The 19,070-nt window shown below is 34.3% G+C and overlaps 1 long non-coding RNA gene across 2 annotated transcripts; it reads left to right on the top strand.

Annotated features, from left to right (window-relative positions):
- Window positions 1–711: 711 nt before the first annotated feature.
- Window positions 712–18,563, top strand: LOC123320903. Of its 2 annotated transcripts, none has more exons than XR_006538818.1 (3): window positions 712–1,145; window positions 16,808–16,878; window positions 18,323–18,563. It is a non-coding gene; the product is annotated as an uncharacterized LOC123320903 (long non-coding RNA). The 2 variants fall into 2 exon arrangements; XR_006538817.1 differs by lacking the exon at window positions 712–1,145 and adding an exon at window positions 14,478–14,767.
- Window positions 18,564–19,070: the final 507 nt, after the last annotated feature.

Raw genomic sequence — 19,070 nt, 5'->3', positions numbered from 1 at the left:
AATTTAGTGACAAAGTTATTCATCGGCATTCACTGAAGGCCATGAAAGAGAAGGCTGGGTGTTTTCTTGTTCCAATCATATTTTTCAGAGGACGTCGAAGCTTTCATATCTGCCTCGAGATGAACGAAAAAAGCAAGAAAAACAAGACACTGTCTTCACACACTTAAGGGGCGGTTGTACTGAAAATTTGCCTAAATCGCCTAAGTAGCCGTGGACATATATACTAAAGGAAGAAGAAGAAGAAATGTTTTAGTATACCGTATTGCCCCAGATATTCCCAGAGACTTCCCTTTCTCTATGGATATTCCCTTAATTAACACTGCCCCAGACCATAAATAATTCTGATAACTAGCTTTCATCAGAAATTTAGCACTTTAGATTTTTTTGCCAGACAATCAACATACTTCTTTTGCAAAATCTCGAAAGTTGGGCATGTATTTCAATATGTTATAGATGCACCATTGGGTAGAAAATTAAACATTCCTTCTATTTCTTGATTCAAATATTCATCCATTCCATCATAAGTGGATGAGAGAAAAACAATAATAATCAGATAATTGGGAAATTTGTTATAGAAGAAAAGAGGAATTAGCGAAACATCACCCAGAGTAAACAAATTGTTATACCTTAACAAAAATTTTATGTAATGTGTTGACGCCCTTAATAAAATCCTTGCGAGGAATTCTTTTTCCTTTACTAAATGTAAAATGAAATCTGTATGAGGATTATCAATTTCGAAGAACCCCGTACAGATGTCATCTAATGTTTCAATTTATTGAATTGAATAAATGCACTATTGTTGTATGTGCAACACATGGAAAAAAACGTACTTTCTTTGGAAGAAAAAGCGATTAGCATTCACGCGTCCGAAAGATCTTACGATATTTATCTCGCTGTAATTTTCAAATTAGAATTACTTCCGCTAATTTATATAAGCTAAAGACACAATAGTGAGAGTGATTTAAATTCGAACAGTTGTTCCATGAACCAATTGGCACAGAGACACTTCTGTAGTGTCCCCAGATCTAGGTACAAATGAGCCTTTCATAAATTCTGGATCAATTCGTCTCTTTCTGGCCAGCAAAGACACCGAGTTGTTGAAGGAAGGAAGGAAGGATTTCATTTCCGAGGATCCACGAAAGGGGGTAAGTTTTCCTTTCGTTGTGTTATTTGGTTGATGATTTCAATTAGCCACCGAATCAGTGCTAAATACAGTCCACAGTCCACTACAGTTTTATTTTCCTTAACATGGAGACGTAATACTAAGATAAAGATAAACATGCTACATAATAGCTATTTATGTAACAAGTACATAAATTAGGTCTTTATGGACGAGTCTAAAAGTTTATGGCAGAGCGAGCAAAGCGAGCGAGGCCAATATCTTGGTCGAGTCCATAAAGCCTAGTTATGTACGAGTTGCATACAAAGCTTTTATGTTGGACTGCAATGCAGAAATTTTATTTTCTGAAATGGCTTATTTCTGAAAAATATTAAGTGTGCTTTTGATTTTCTTACCTTAGTAACCAGCCGAACCAGCGACCTTAGCATACCTTAGTAAACACAGTTGTTTACCTCCCTAATTTTGTGACAAACGTCATAATAAACCAAAAAATAGATATAGTGCTGGAGAAGAAAGCGTAGAAAATTCAGCCGTAAGCGCCAAAGAATCTCTCTTACCCACTTAAATCTAAAAGTGCTTATGAAAATATGTATGCGGCCTATAACAAGTGGTGTAAAACGAAGAAAATTGTAAAATCGACAGAAGACAGCTTCTGGTTTACTTCAATAGTGAATTGGGAGCTCACAAAAATTCTTCGCTATGGACTACATAGATGAATCGAAAAGTATCAGAATAAGTGTTGTCACCATAATATTGGGCCAGGAAGTAGTTGATCAAGAGTATTGCAGATCGAAAACTGTGCTTCCACTTCGAACTCGACTTCCTCAGGCATGCATTTTTATAATAACGAAGAATGTGTTTTTAATATTCACTACCACACTAATGTTTAGAATAGTAATTCATGGTTTTGTTTTTAGGTCGAAGTTCAATTCTTCTTCCTTGAATAAAGTATTGTTTGCATCTAGTATATTTACTTGATAGAATGATAGTGACAGTTGAGTCCAATAAAGTAGTCAATTATGGACTCTAAACGAATTCATAAATAAAGTGTGGTGCAGTGGTGCACTCGAACATAAAGTATGTGATAGAACATGTATGTCACGAAAATATAACAGGCTCTACTTCGTTTTTTTTTTCAGAGTAACCTCATAGTATCAGATGTTACATTAATTCTTTACATCATACACGAGGATATATTGAACAATTCTTAGCCTACTTATAACGCCTTTTTCCTCGGTATACTCGAGCGCCAGCTATTCTTTAAAGGGAAAATATAATTACGTTAGAATCTTCATCACTACTTCATAATTTTGTTTACTCGGCGATGTTGTTTTGTTGTAGCGGTGCGGACGAGATCCGGAACCAAATATGAATTAACGGACACTGTTTTATCAGCAATTGCGAGGACAATTTGAAATATGCTCTTTCAAAGGTATTAGCAAAGAGTAACAACTTGGTTACTCTTTGGTATTAGTTTATCAGTTTCAATTATTGGATGCCAAAAAATATTATTGAAGCGGCTTGGATTTATTGTTGAATATTGATATTCAACAAAAATTCCCTTACAGTAATACTATTTGGCATCCAATAGTTGAAATTGATAAACTAATACCTTTGAAAGAGCATATTTCAAATTGACTCCTAAATTGTTGATGAAACAGTGTCCATCAATAATTCATATTTAGCTCCGGACACAGATTACAATCTGTAATCTGTAACATTTCCATGCTCCAACCTTGGCTAGATGGCAGTTTACGGCAGTTGCTCGGTGAGAATGGTTTGTAAATTTGAACTTCCCGCTATCGAAACCTGCTTTTTGGACAGACAGCTTTGTCCATTTTGCGATCTCGTTTCTGCCAACTGGGATATTCTTGAACCATATATTTTTATTTTGCCATTCTCGATTCAGCGTAAGAAACAGACGATTCGTCTTCACGTTAGATCCTCGTTTTGATAAGAAAAATTAAATAAGAAACGGTTAATTTGACCTACCTAACGGGACAGATTTATTCATTAGTAGTGTTTCTGATTAACCATTTAATGTCTGTTAATCTGCGGCCTCCTCCTTGCCGGGTTTTTGAAAACACTGGATTATATTCTATTCTATTTGTGCTCGTTCTTTCATTAAACTTCTCTTCTTGAAAGAAACTCGTGAAACAGTTGGCTGCCTCACCTCCTCGAAATGCTAGCTCATAAGATATGAGATGAAAAAATTTTTTCTGCAGACCCTCCGGCTTGTTTTCATCGTAAAGCTTCAAAATTTGCAGCAATTCTTTGTAAGTAAAAGCCGATGAGCTCCCTTTTCTCTTTTCCGGGTTCATTTGTAATATTTTGCGAGCAGCATTTCGTGCATCCCTAGACGACTTAAATCTCACATCATTAAATGGATCTATTGTAATGCCGAAATCTTCTTTTTCCTGAACAAGTTTTGCTGTCACGTTTCACATTGTTTTCAACCACACTTTCTTGATAAAAGGATCTATCCTTCTTGGGCATGTTGCTTGCCCAGTCCTTTAGAATGAAGGCAAATTTTTCGACCGGAGTTCCTCGTTCTAATAAGTTATTTCTTTCGGCACAAAACTCTTGAAATTGCCCCCATACTGACGTTTTTGACTTTTTTGTATTCGTTGGCGTAAGATTGTCTATATTCTTATCAATATCTACAGCAGAAGAGTTTCCAAATCGCGACATTGCACTTAGAAAATTTGACAATGGTTTTTTTATAATGCGTCGTTCACTGAAAAATTTTTCATGTCGATAGCAACGATTGTTTCCAACAGCTCCTACGTGCCTGCAATGAATAAAATTAACGCCGCATTCGTCGCCACAGGTGACGGCAATGTGACAGCAACTGACAGCGACACAACACGGTTTGATTGATTCATCTCCTTGGATTGATTCATAAAATTTTCTTATTAAATTTAACTCTTGCAATGAAAATGAATCGATAATTTTTGACCAAATCTGCTCCAATGCATGTTAAACTGTAAAAGGCACTCGAGCGATCCGCGCACTCGTGCTCTTTTTTAACTTAACTTGCATTCGAGCATCTGTGGAGTGACATATGTTTAGGGGCACGCACAGAGTTGGTGGTAACTGATGACGGCGATTTAACGGCACATATACTTCATTCAAATTTATTTTAGCAGTCGGTTGGCCATGAAATAATTTTCTCAAGTTTTTGTAACTAGAACGAAGTTAGGTTGGCACTCATGAAATGTCGTTAATGTCATAACGCCGTTGCCACAACTAATTTCAATTTTTATTACGAATATTCGAAAATGCCGAAAGTGATTGAAAAAAGAGACAGGGTTTCAGGAAGTGCTATTTAGAATTCGGGTCCGCTCATTCAAATAGTTATATTCTAAAATCCACAATACGTCAGACGGTAGCGAACATATTCAAGGTAAGAGAATTTATATAATGTTTCATCTGAATCTAAACGACTTATATTTCAGCTGAATATTTCCACAATCAGAAAGATTGTGAATGAAGAGTATGACAAAGAATTTCCTTCTATTGGGAGACCCAAAAAAGTGGTTGCATTTGAGAATTTTATGTTTGAGTGAATTAATGCGAAAAGTTAACTACAGGATTTTCGATAAATGTCATCGGAGAATGAGTTCCCTAAAATGGATTTTTCTGTTTTTCATTTGACTTGTCCTATACAATGTAAATGTCTGAAGGTACTAATAAATACCTAAATATTATAATTACATCAATGTGTTAAGATGAATAGCCACAAATACGCGCAAGTTGCCCTGTTACTGTTTATTCATGTGAAATTTTTGTTCAACGGTGAAGTTGCATCTTAACTTGAAACTTCCTTCAACTCCTTTTCCTTATATTGATGCAAGATGATTTTTATTGAATAATTTAACATTCTTGTAATTATCTGTTAATTCCTTCGGGAGATACCCATTGCCAACCACTGCATCATATGCATTTCATCTTCGGGTTAATATTTTTGAAATCTACAAATGATGTAAGCCAAAGAAGATAACGAACATTAACTCTCCTCAAGCTAGTGCATATTATGATATTATACTGATCTCTTGTATTTTCCATGCAAATAACTGGATTTGGTATGCCTTCAATCAGTTTGTATAAACTTCAATTATGTTCTGTAATGAACCCCAGTTTTCTGAGGAAAATTGGAGTTCATCTTAGTGAATTTTTTTCGTTTTAAATTTCCGTCTTTGAAAATATTTTAATTCTCGAATATTCCGTACGTTCATTCCGACCGGCAGAGTAAATGTAAAAAACCGCTTATCTGTATTTTACGTTGTTTTTCTTACATGCCGCTGAAGATTTCGACGTTTTTCATCTGTTGATATGCGATAAACCGGAGCTGACGACGTTTTTCATTCTTGTCGCATTCTGGAATTTTCAGATTTTTACCGTGAGAGGGGATATGCATATAAAGGCGAATTTTCCCCCCGCGACGGTCACTTTTCGACTTTTCGACTCTTGCTTCGGTTCTTCGAGTGTGACTTTTGAATTTTACTTCAGTGCTTTCCTTTCGCTTGAGTATTATTTTCGCTTTCTAACGTGGTTTCTAACTTCTAGTATAAATTCAGTTGATTTTCCGTAGTACTTTCGCCGTTGAGAATAATCATTTTGTGTTATTTGCATCAGTGCTTAGAATTAATTTTTTTAGTTTTTCTTTTTAAATCCTTTGAGTTTCGAGTGCTTGAAACAAAGGAGGTAGGTCCCCGTCTGTACCGTTCAGTTTCTTTGTTAGACCTACGCCGTTACTTCTTTAACTTTGACACTGCTGTACTGTATCGTTTCCTGTTGTATTTTATCGTTCTTTACCCTGTCCGCGTTCCGCGTCATAAGTGTTAAATCCGAAATCTCTTCTTTTCTGTCAATCATGGTGTGCTATAACCCTTGGGGCAGAGAATAAGAGATACCGCACGTAGTTAGTGAGATCCCGTAGTTACGTTAAACATAGACATTTTCTTCGCTGTCAATCATGGTGTGCTATAACCCTTGGGGCAGCGAATAAAAGTCTCGAACAGACCCGTCCTTATTGTGTTTCATTCCCGGAGAAATACAACTACACACCGATACCGTATAGCAAGTCCTTAGCATTCGTCAGTTCTGGTTGGCGCATTTTTATTGAACCGTTAATTTTTCACTACACCCGGTACAAATTTCATAAAGTGCTCGTGACCGGATAAGATTTCCCGAATGTATTTTCACTGATAGAATCACTCATATTTTATAGCACACATATCTCCCTTGTACATATAATTAGTTTCCGAAGTTGTGAATAAACTTTTACATAGTTCGATTTTGACTTCTTCGTTGTCGCTACTACCCTAGACAACACCGAGCTCTGTCTCTGGCTAGCAGCTACCCTGGTAGGTTTGCTATTCTTCCTATTGAAAAGAATAGCTGGCGCTCGAGATTAAGGCTTCTCCGAGAAACGCGCGTTACAGTTCGTCAGATATTTTCCGAAGAGATTCGACATTGTGATAAAATACGTAATAACATAAACTTTTACGTAGAACGGGCAACATAGCGTTGATTTAAAACCCAAAAATGTTTTGACAAGCTTCATAACCCTACATTTTCGTACTATACAGAGTGAAATGTGTCAAATTTCCATGGCCAACCGACTGCTAAAATAAAGTTGAATGAAGTATAGGTACATAGGGGATATTCTGCGAGATCATGTGATAGGTACCTTTTGCACCATTTATCGTGCCAGATTTTCTCTTGATGCAAGACAATGCTCGCCCGCACGCAGCTCGTTGTGTAACTGAATATTTAAATCAGGTTCGAATACTGACAAAGAATTGGCCTGTATATTCTCCAGATATTAATCCAATTGAAAATGTCTGGGACATGCTAGGCAGACGACTTAGGTCAAGAATTCCTGCTGTTCGAAACTTGGAAGAAGCAAGAACTGCTTTGATGGAAATATTTGAGAATTTGTCTCAAGAAATAATCGACAACGTAATCAGAAATATGGTAAGACGAATGGTTGCAGTTATAAGGCCTCGTAGAGGAAACACACGTTATTGAAAAAAATGTTCCTTGTAATTTTGTGTTACCATCAAATGTTGAAGACGACAATAAGTATACAATTGAGTTTTTCATTTTTAGTCTTAAGTTTTTAGACAGGCTCCAAAAGCGCATGAAGCTTTGCAAAACAAATTGAAATCAACTAAACCATCCGTTGAATTTCCCTGTTGAATGATTACACGGGTCAACACCAAATTTGACTTTGACTGCAAAGCATAAAATTTCGATAGTTTAGATCCTAAATAGACGAAAAAAAAAATATATGGCATGAAAAAGTTTGCTTTTGTGTTTAGGAGACTGATTCAACGATAGCATTTACAGTAAAAACAAGCAACATGTGGAGCCCATGGCTTGTCTTGATTCCAAACAGGAAAGTCAAAATATGCTTCATAGGCTTCAGAGAGAACGTGAGATGTCTTTAATTCGTATTTCACGTCACGAATAATAATAAATTGACCACATATCGTATCGTATTTACACTTTCTTGACGATATTTGAAGTTTGTCTGGGCTAGTAAACAACACCTAATCATTGTTTATGGCTCGAGTGCCCTCTAGCGGCACCTTGTAAACGTAAACACCCCACTCTCATCGGACGGTCTTTTTGAATTATTAAAAATTATTAAAAAAATTAAGAACGACTATTAATACTACAACTATCACAAAAGCAAACTTTGTACCAAAAAAAGTTATTTTCTTTTCGTTTTTGTGCATAATTAACCGGAAAATCCTAGTATAAACGTTAGGACAAAAAACAAAATTTTTTTTGTAGAGTCGTGTTATTTTCAAATGTGCCCCAAAAAAAATGTATTAGGAAAAATAATACAATTCATCTCCGTTCCTTTAAATTTGCCGGTCTGTGTATATATCATGGCCGCAACCCTCGTGATTATCTTGACTCCACCGCAATAAGCGGCCTCGGCGATACATTTTCTCTCGGTTGCTAAAGAGTCATTTTGCGTCCTTGATATAAAAATAACTATTTTTTTTTTAATTTTGACACTTTTTAAAACTCATTGACGTTTTGAAACGTTTTACTTTTCGCAACCAGTTACACAAAGTAAAATATTTCGCAACTGATGGTGAAACGATACTTGCTTTAATAGAAACGGAGTGAAAAATTCAATAATTTCCGTCACTAGATGGAAATCTCCGAAAGAAGCTTTTGAAGACGTTTCTGGTCCTTTTAATTTGAATTCCTAGCAACATCCTTTTCAAAATTAGAAAAAATATTGTGTGAAACACGTTGGGAAACACTGTTTTTCGTAATAAGGATTGAACTAGCCATCGTCAGGGCCCCCAATGGAGTACGCTCCATCGATGAAAAGCGGATGCTCCACTTTTTGCGCAGAATTACGCTCATGACGAAAAATAATGCTTTTCCCACAAATGGCTATTGTACAACCGTACGTGAAGTAATTATATCGCAGGCGTTACAGAGGTAGCGAAATGCAATTTCGCAGATATTTCCATAATTAACACTACTTCCAATATTGAATAATTCTGATAACTAGCTTTTATCAAAAATTGATCTCTTTTATCATTTGTTGAATTTTTTTTCGCCAGATATCCAACAGACTTATTATTCAAAAACGGTAGTAACTTCGAGTACTTTCTCGTAAGCATGCATGCTGCTGGCCCACAAAACTTTCGCAAATTCTAGCACAGACAACCGAGACGGTCAATTCCAAAGTTGTCTCTGAATTCTAGCGAAGAGTTCTAGCAAATATTAACCTCCCTCCTCTTTGGTTCTAGTGTCTACATGACTAGCAATCCATAAACATATAGACATGGACTGTGCCTTCCCTTTCTAGCTATATATGCATGAAATACGGTCAAGAAAAGTGCCAGAGAGAAACTGAACATCGGGCATGCAGTTGTCTTTTTCTAGAATTTTGATTGGTTCACACTCACCTCTATGTGAACAAAAAAGAGACAGGTAAATGCCCGACGATCATTTTTCTCTTTCTATAAAAAAGCCAATTTCATGCTGACATTGCTCAGTCCATGTCCCTATGTCTATGTAGTAATCAAAGATTAGAGAGTCTATATTCCTTGTGTAGCAATCAAAGATTATAGAGTTAGATTAGGTTAGGTAACTCTATAATTTTTGACTAGCAATATAGGGATGTGTCGTTCACGAACGAACGAATCAATCAATCAGTTCTTCACCCGAAAAATGACCCGTTCGTTCAACTGGGTCGAATGAGCCAAACGGCTCCATGCGACCCACAAAATCGATATGGGATCTGGAGATCGGAAGATCTGGAATCGAAAGAATGATTCATAATTCCGTCTCTCCATTACCCAGGTACCCGAATAGTTAGACAGGTTTCAGACCCAAAAGAAACAGATGGTAGTCGTAATAAAATGAACTTATATTACTTGCATTTCGCAAGTGAATCAACGGCTCCTTGTTGAAGAAAGTATGATAGATTTGGGAACTAGGACTAGTAGAAATTACAAGTTTATATTTCTGATATTATGGCTATATTGATGATAGTAAATTTTAAGTGATTGGTCAATTCTACAACTTTTTTTCAGATTAATTTGAGGAAAATAATTGGATTCGCAGCAATAACATAATCTTGATTTCAAAAATTTCAGTTTTTGACGAATTTCGAACCTGTAAATCAATGAATGACGTCTCCATTTCAAAATTTGAATCGTCCGATATCCATTTCCTTTCGAAAGACTTTTGGTTTTTGAATTTTTCTACACTGGGGTCAATATTTCTCTCGGTTCTCTCACGAATTTAACCTCAACTAACTATTTTCAGCCGATCAAAAATATTATGGCCCACAAAACACAGCTGTTTGCAACTAAAGAAGCATCCATATTCCATTCTATCAAAATTTAATTCAACTGAATTAAACTGAAGTGAAATTCCTAACAGAACAGTGATCTGATCGAGACGGGACTACGGATCCGAATTCGAACCATGCGCAATATTTGGATCACAACCCAAAACCCAACTACCTAAAAGAACCAATGGGTCAATTGAACGGGTCTTTTGAACCGGGTCTTCTCAGCAATGGATCTAGATCGATCTGGTTCCTCGGAATTGAACGAACTACACATCCCTATAAGCAATATCTCAGAAGTGCTGAGCGAATTGCTCCAAGAAGTACCACTGACTGGACCCTACAAAGGTAGGTTCCTGCATATATAATATCTATTATAGGTATCATAGACATAGAGACATGGACTGTGCCTTCCCTTTATATCTATGCATGAAATACGGTCAAAAAAAGTGACAGAGAGAAAAACACGTCGGGAATGCAGTTGTCTTTTTCTAGAATTTTGATTGGTCTACACTCACCTCTATGTGAACAAAAAAGAGAAAGGTATATCCCGACGAGCTTTTCTCTCTTTCTAATAAATAGCCAATTTCATGCTGGCATTGCTCAGTCCATGTCTCTATGTCTATGATAGGTATACATAGACATAGAGACATGGACTGACCAATGCCAGCATGAAATTAGCTATTTTATAGAAAGAGAGAAATGTACGTCGGGTCATTACCTGTCTCTTTGGTGTTCACAAAGAGGTGAGTGCAGACTAATCGAAATTCTAGAAAAAGACAACTGCATGCCCGATGTTTAGTTTCTCTCTGTGACTTTTTTGACCGTTTAGATGACATGTACATGTAAAGATAGAAAGGGAAGAGCATAGACATAGAGACATGGACTGAGCCATAGACATAGAGACATGGACTGAGCAATGTCAGCATGAAATTGGCTTTTTTATAGAAAGAGAGAAATGATGGTCGGGCATTTACCTTCTCTTTTTTGTTCACATAGAGGTGACTGTGGACCAATCAATATTCTAGAAAGAGACAACTGCATTCCCGACGTGCGTTTCTCTCTGTCAATTTTTTGACCATATTTCATGCATAGATAGAAAGGGAAGGCACAGTCCATGTCTATATGTCTATGGACTGAGCAATGTCAGCATGAAAATATCTTTTTTATAGAAAGAGAGAAATGATCGTCGGGCGTTTACCTGTCTCTTTTTTGTTCACATAGAGATGAGTGTGGACCAATCAAAAGTCTAGAAAAAGACAACTGCATGTCCGACGTGCGTTTCTCTCTGTCACTTTTTTTGACCGTATTTCATGCATAGATATAAAGGGAAGGCACAGTCCATGTCTATATGTCTATGGAGAAGACACAGTCCAGGTCTCGATGTCTCTATGTCTATGATTATATAATAGACTAACCCCCGGTTTCATAAAGCTCGATCGGGGAATCAACGCTTGATTGACAGATAAACGTAAATTTGTTTTCAATCTATAATTCAGCCATAAAAATTCGGAATTCAATTCTCGAATCAAATTATGATCTATATACATCTATTCAATGATTCTAAATTGATTCTTGTTCAATATATATAGGAATGAAAAAGTTTTAGTGATTTCGTTTTTGAAATCCAGTGACTGTCAAATCGTTGATCGGACAGTAACAGCGGGTTTCATAAAACTTTAATTGTACGATCAACGATTTGACAGTTACTCGATTTTTAAAACGAAATCACTGAAACTTTTTTATTACTGAATATATTGCAGAATAAGCAATTGAGAATAATTGAATGGACGTCTAAAAATCATAATTTGATGCGAGAATATTATTCTGAATGATCATGACTGAATTGTCGATTGAAAACAAATTGACGTCTATTTGTCAATCAAGAGTTTATTCCGCGATCAAGCTTTATGAAACCCGGGGTAAGAGTTTTATGAAATACGCTGATAGTCGGTTCATTTGGCCTTCAAAATTTGACAATTTCCACACTGTAGGGTGAGACATAGCAGAGGAGTTGCAATTCAATTCGAAACCGATTGGAGCGGTGATGACGTAGAAGGTGGAAAGTACACGCTCGCTAACAGTTAGTGGATCAGAAATGAATTATAACCGGTACTGACTAATCATAGACATATAGTCATGGACTGTGCCTTCCCTTTATATCTATGCATGAAATACGGTCAAAAAAAGTGACAGAGAGAAACGCACGTCGGGCATGCAGTTCTCTTTTTCTAGAATTTTGATTGGTCAGCACTCACCTCTATGTGAACAAAAAAGAGACAGGTAAATGCCCGACGATCATTTCTCTCTTTATATAAAAAAGACATTTTCATGCTGACATTGCTCAGATATCGATTGAAATTTATTTTGGGAGAATTATAATTTCAACGTTATTTATTTTGAGTTCATTGTTAGGCAACAATTTTTTCTAGTTAATTTGCTCCTGACAAATTAGTGCAAGAATTTACGCAGGAGCAAATCGTTGATTTCATTTTAAATTGATTTTGTTTCAGAGATTGTGAGTGAAAACCCTAAAAAGTTTATGATGACATTGCTCAGTCCATGTCTCTATGTCTATGATAATAGATATATGCGTTCCTGATACTACAACACTATGGTTAGCATAGCATTTTGGAGTTATCCGATGCTCAGAACGTAAAATAATATATTCTTATCCTAATTAACCGCCATATGGTGCATATATATGCACCATTTCATTAACCTTCTATTTTTTTCATAGAGATTCTATGCTTAAACGTCGGTGAATAAGGCCATTATAGAGCAGTACTTTCTAAAAAAGTTCTTCTAGCATAGAACTAATAACTTCCAATGGAAGCGGTAAAGGAAAGAGAAACGTGTTGCCTAGAGAAAGATAGAGCTAGTAGTGGCAAAAAGCTCGCTAAAAGCGTTGTTTACAAGTGTTTATGTTGTTGTTGTTGTGATTTTTGTGCAATTTTCGGAGTATTTTCAAATAAAAGTATTTTAATAGGACCAATACATAATGGTGAAATCTTGTGCAGCCATTAACTGTACTAAAAGATTCAAGAAGGGCGAGAATATTAAATTCCACAAGTAAGTTTCCCTATGTATCTTTCTTATCTGAGTTTTTATTTATTTCAATTAACTTAAGTTTCTGGTCTAGCATCAGGAATTGGTAATTTTAAAGAACAACCATTTAATGCAAAACTAACATTTATTTTATAATTCATGAGTGTATAAGATTTAAATAAATATCATTTAAATAACTTTCTGACCAGGCCGGTTTGTCATTCTATTCTTTTTTATATGTACTAATAAATATGTTTTTTAATACTTGTTGAATCTAAGAAATAGTTTTCATTTTCAATTTTGATTGTGTAGTGTAAATATTATTTCAGGATGATAATTTTTAAATAGAAATAAAAGTATATCTTCATTTACTTGAAGATGCTGCTGTGTTGGTGAATGTCATGTAATTCAGTTTCTAATGCAAATAAAAGTTATTTATATTCAAAATGTTGCATTTTCATTATTATTATATTGATTACTATATTGAAAGAGATCACAATTATACTAATATATGATTATACAATGCGTTTGAAAATTTAATTCCGGGGTTATATTTCCTGTAAAAACTTTCTGTTTTTTGTCTTGATAATAGCAGCAGAAGTAAAGTGGAGGGTTCAAAAAGTTTGCAAATGAAACGGTGAATTCATTTTTAGTTCGTAGTATATCATTAGCTAAAGTCGAAAAAACTGGAAAAGATAAAAATGGTGAACGACCTCTGAAAAAATATCACCCTGTAGATTTTCATTAATTTTTGACATGTCCGATTATGTAAAACCTTCAGCTTGAGGCATATTCCAAATTTCAGCCAAGCATTTAAAAAATGGCAGGGGTTATAAAAAACAAACAGAAAAATAACTTTCAAAACCGAACAGCTCGCGTTTGAGGTCCTATGTGTATGACCATTTTTCCTAAAAATTCCCAAGAGAATAAACCCCTAAACTTATTGTATTAAATTTTGAAACACTCTGTATTCAGTCAAATTCATTAAATAAACCATTAGTGCGATCGCAATAGGATTTATATTTTTCTTCCTGCCAAGTTCCTTGAATTTTCATATGAAAAGTGCGCTTTCAATCATGAATTTTTACACCTATAAAAACAAATAATCATTTAGGCAATGCATACGCTCAGAAATGTTCATGTTTGCTCCTAGAATTCTCATGAAAAACGCAGAAATAACAGATTTCCATACGAATTCAATGCATTTTGAATGGAATTTGCGGGCTTTTTGCCACTACTAGCTCTATCTCTCTCTTAGTTGCGCTGGCAACACATTCTTCCATAGCTCCAATATGGGACGGCTCATCCATGTTAGGTTAGTTATATCTATGTCTTCTAGAGTATTTTAGAGATACTGGATTACCTCCATGTTCTAAGCACAGACTTAATAGAACACTATTAAGTCTATGGTTCTAACGAAAAAATTCTATAGTCTAACCATAAATATGTCTGTGATCACATCAAATCCCTTTAATCGACTCTTAGAGGTTAGGTGTCATTTTCAATAACGATTTTAAACTCGTTTAACGTTCCTATAAAAAAGTGATGAACCAAACTCAACCCATGAATTATTCAATATTCAATAGCTATGTATCTGTTATAAGTATTTTTTTGAACAAAAATTTGCGTAATTTTGGAATGCCTGCTCATTTTCGAATGTTTTTAGCAATTGCATAAGTGAGGGCTACCTGAGATTCTGTTTTCATTTATATATTATGTGAAGTAGGGAGGTAAATTTGAATGTTGGCCATTTCTGTAAGGTGAGTAACTTTGCCTCTGTTTACTAACGATTAAGAATCAGAAAGGGGGGTTTCCTTAGTGGGAACAAGGACAAACAGAAGAACTCTTTCTGGTTCAACGGTGGAGGACACAAAAACCAACTTACTTTATAACGATTAAGAATGTTATAATATAATATGCCTGTTAACCATTTACCCTACTTTTCGTGCTACAAATTCACATATCTTCATAATAAGTCGTCCCCAATTTTTTTTTTGTCTAATTACATTACATTGTATTTTGAATGCCACAATATGAATGTCATAGAAACAATTTTTTTTAAATTATCAATATGAATTTGGTGCTTCATTCTCTAAACAATATGATGCTAGGCTTCTTTTATTGATTTCCGATAAAAATTATTTGGAAGGAGTTTTAATTCAATATCCCAATAAGTTTAGTCTCTTTGATTTAAAAGCTTCTTTCAGTTTCCCTTTTTTATAGTTGAACTGAACGAGGAGATATTCAATAGATTCTGAAATCGACTATGAAATTGTCGTGGGCCACCTGTACCATGATATTCCAATGTTAACTTCTACCATGATCTGTCATTTCAAAATTGATCAGTTCAACATTATCTTTTTTTTATTAAACTTCATAAAATTACCATTACCATTGCCCTGATTAGTAATTTTCATACAAATTTATGTACAACTGCTCCAACTCTAAGATTCACACAAACAAATTTTACTGTATGGAATTCAGCGGTTCTTGCTTTCTGAGAGCTCCCAATTCTTCATTAGATCAAAATTGTTGTTTACAACTTGATTTGATGTTTTACATGTATGAGATACATGTAATAATAATACCAAAGACATTTTATTCTTTATACAAAGTGCCACATAATCATGATTATGTAAACAACAATTTTGATCTAATGAAGAATTGGGAGATTTCGGTCAGAACCTCTGAATTCCATATACTAGAATTTGTATGTGTGAATCTTGTTGAATCTAATTGAGTTGGAGCAGTTGTACATAAATTTGTATGAAAATTTCGAATCTGTATTTTATGAATCTTAATAAAAAAAAGCTATAATTGAACTGTTTTATTACCTGTAGAAGACGAAGAAAGTATGATAAAAAATCTTATAGATATATATCGAGAACCCTTTGCCTAATTGAATGTAGTTACATAAATAACATTTTGGTAGGCCAAACTTTTTATAGAATAGAAACAATTAATATCAAAGTAAAGCTAGAATGACAGTACTGATAGTGCATCTTATTATAAGAATTTTTTATTACTGATTACTTGAGCAATATCAGAGAATAATAACATTGAATGTTGTTTTTTTGTTATTACTGGAAGGATTTATAATTTGCAAAAAGTGGTATGAGTGCACTCATACTACTCACAAAAAACAACATTCAATGTTATTATTCACTGTTATTGCTCAATGAATCAAAAATTCTTATAATAAAATGCACTATCGGTACTGCCATTCTAGCTTCACTTTGTTATTAATTGTCTCTCTATAAACAGTTTGACCTACTAAACTATCATCTATGTATCTACAAGCTAAGAATTCTCCAACATTCTAACCAGAATGTTGACTTATAATGTCTTTCCTTCACTTATCGATCACTTTTGAATAATAAGTAGTATTGTTTCTTTGTAATAACAAAGACATTTTATTCTTTATACAAAGTGCAACATAATCACTGATACTACTTCTTACAAATAATAAATCCTACCTGTAAAAACAAAGAAACAACATTCAATTATATTATTCACTCTATTATCTATATTAATCTAATAATAAATAATAATAATAAACTTTGTTCAGGAAAATGTTAACTATAACAGCATCTAATGCTTGGACCTCACACCTTATCGAAGCTTGTACTGTGTAACATTGTCCAAACCTAATCATCATGATCCAGTTTGCAAATCCCCAAAAAAAAACAGTCAAAAAGATTTTGTTCATATGAAACTACCTATTCAACTAGAAAACCTACTTGGCATATTTTCATCAATGATTTTATTTCGGCTTATTGATCAATTCTAATTTTTTTCAGATCAATTGTGTGAATAAATTTTATCGAATTGGAAAAAAAGCAGCCCTGTCAGTTCGTTCGATTATCCAGAGGTGAGTTTTATGTTCATCAAATCATTAGCGCCTGAAATTTTTAAAATTTTTTTCACCAATTCCTGCTTTGTTCACCTAAATAGTGTTTCGGTAAATTCTGAATAACATTTTTTTCATGAGTTGTTGAAAAGCGAAGCTCTAGGGGGTGTTCCCATATATCTATTATACTAATATTGATAACACGCGTTCTAGGCTACAGGAAAAAGTGTAGCCAAATTGCTGGCAGGAATTGACTAACACGCATGCGCGAATTAGAAGTTCGAAAATGACAATCAAGATATTGGTTAGCTATATTTGACGTTGAATTCGAATGATGAATTATTTCAAATTCTTGTATAAATTTTGAGAAGAATATTTTATGGGGCGAAAGTTAATGAATATTAAATTCATCGAAAATGTATCCGTTTTTTTCAACTTTCAGATTGATCAACGAAAAGAGATAAAACCAAATAAGTGCATTAAAACTGTTCACTAAATATTATTAAGATTTGTGAAATAATAAGTGCCGAATAGGAATGGTATTGTCCAAACTGAAGAGTTCGTTTTATATTACTGTTTCATACCAGTTGCAACTCATGAATTTTCCCTCTTGTAAATCTACTCAATACTCAATAAAAAATATTTTTGGGTCAACATTTAATGTAATGTGCAGTTATATTATATTTAAAAGTACAGAGTGCCCATTAAAAGAGCCATGCTTCAATAGAAGCAATACAATAATCAATTTGGCAATAAGAATATTTAAAAGATGAGAAACTGGTTGATATTGGTAACTACAGTTGAGCTTTATAGATATAGATGTCGATTTAGATGTTTCACTATTTCAATGCTGAAAAAACTATCATAAATTGAACTATAATTATTACCTCAACTGCCAGCTGAAATTAAAGACAATGACAGCTATAAATCATATTGCTCAAGGCACAGGAAGGATGCGAGAAGTCATTAAATAAAAAGAATGTTCTACCTAATACAAAAACCAATCAGTTGTCAAGTACTCTGGTCTGTTCATCTCCATTGATGAAAAATATTTCAATGTACTACTGACACTAAGAGATATCACATTGGTTGATGTCTAAGCTATCATTTGATTGAAATGAGATGGTGGTAAATCTGCTTCAGTCAGTTTTGGGACTAGTTTGAAGAGGTGACTTTATAATAATAATAATAATATCTATTTCGAGAATCTTACATATTAAAAAATACATTATCAGAACGAAATATATGTCCTAGAATACAAAAAAAAGTAAAATAGATTAATTTCACTTCATGTTTGCACATAAAAATTCATCAACTGAATAAGGCTCAATGCCAAGTAACAGTTTGTGCAGTTCATTTTTGAAACATTTTTGGTTACGTATTTGTTTTATTCTTTGTGGTAGCCTATTAAAATACTTCATACAAGAAATTCTTTAAATAAATAAATATTTTGGTCCTTTTTCAGTAACTGACTTTTCCTGATGGTGTATAAGATCAGAAATATGGACAGATAACACTTGTTGTTGGCAACTTATATTTTTCCTTAAGGTGCAGAGGAATCCTAATGATGTTATTAGTGATAAACATCGCTTTGATATTTTTTAAAAGTATGCATGTAGGCATTTCATAATTCTCCATTTAACTTATACAATGTTAATAAGAAAAGGACAGAATTTCCTGTGTGAGTACATTAAAGATGTCACATGCAAAACTATCATCATCATTTATTAAATATCAGGCTCCCAACACCCCTACACCTGAACCAAAATGTAATATTTGTACGGATACAGTGCACATTCAATGAAAATGAATAAATTGGGTAATTACACACTATTCTAGCTACATAAATGAGAAGCCTCCTTGCCAAGAGTATTACTCGTGCTCTTCAGAACTATAACTATATACACATTTTACATTTATCCGCACCTTAACAAATACACAACATTACAAAAATTTCCATGCAAATATCAATATTAACTACCTAAGCTTTATGAATATAATATACTAACCATTAATTTTATTATGATACATACCTTTCTTCTATCCACAAAACTACGGGGAATATTGTGTTGCTTGCTCTACTGAATAAAGTGGTTGACCACATCTTGGTAGAGCAACTTGCTTCCTGTTCATTTACAATCAATTGGTCATCATCGTCTGAATGGGTGGAACCTACAATCGTCTCGTTTGTCTTCTCCAGCATAGATACAGCG

The sequence above is a fragment of the Coccinella septempunctata genome, chromosome 9 (genome assembly GCF_907165205.1).
Source record: "Coccinella septempunctata chromosome 9, icCocSept1.1, whole genome shotgun sequence".
In the NCBI taxonomy this organism is placed as follows: domain Eukaryota; kingdom Metazoa; phylum Arthropoda; class Insecta; order Coleoptera; family Coccinellidae; genus Coccinella; species Coccinella septempunctata.
Note: the sequence above shows the minus strand (reverse complement) of the source record. Positions and strands in the feature narration are given on the sequence as shown.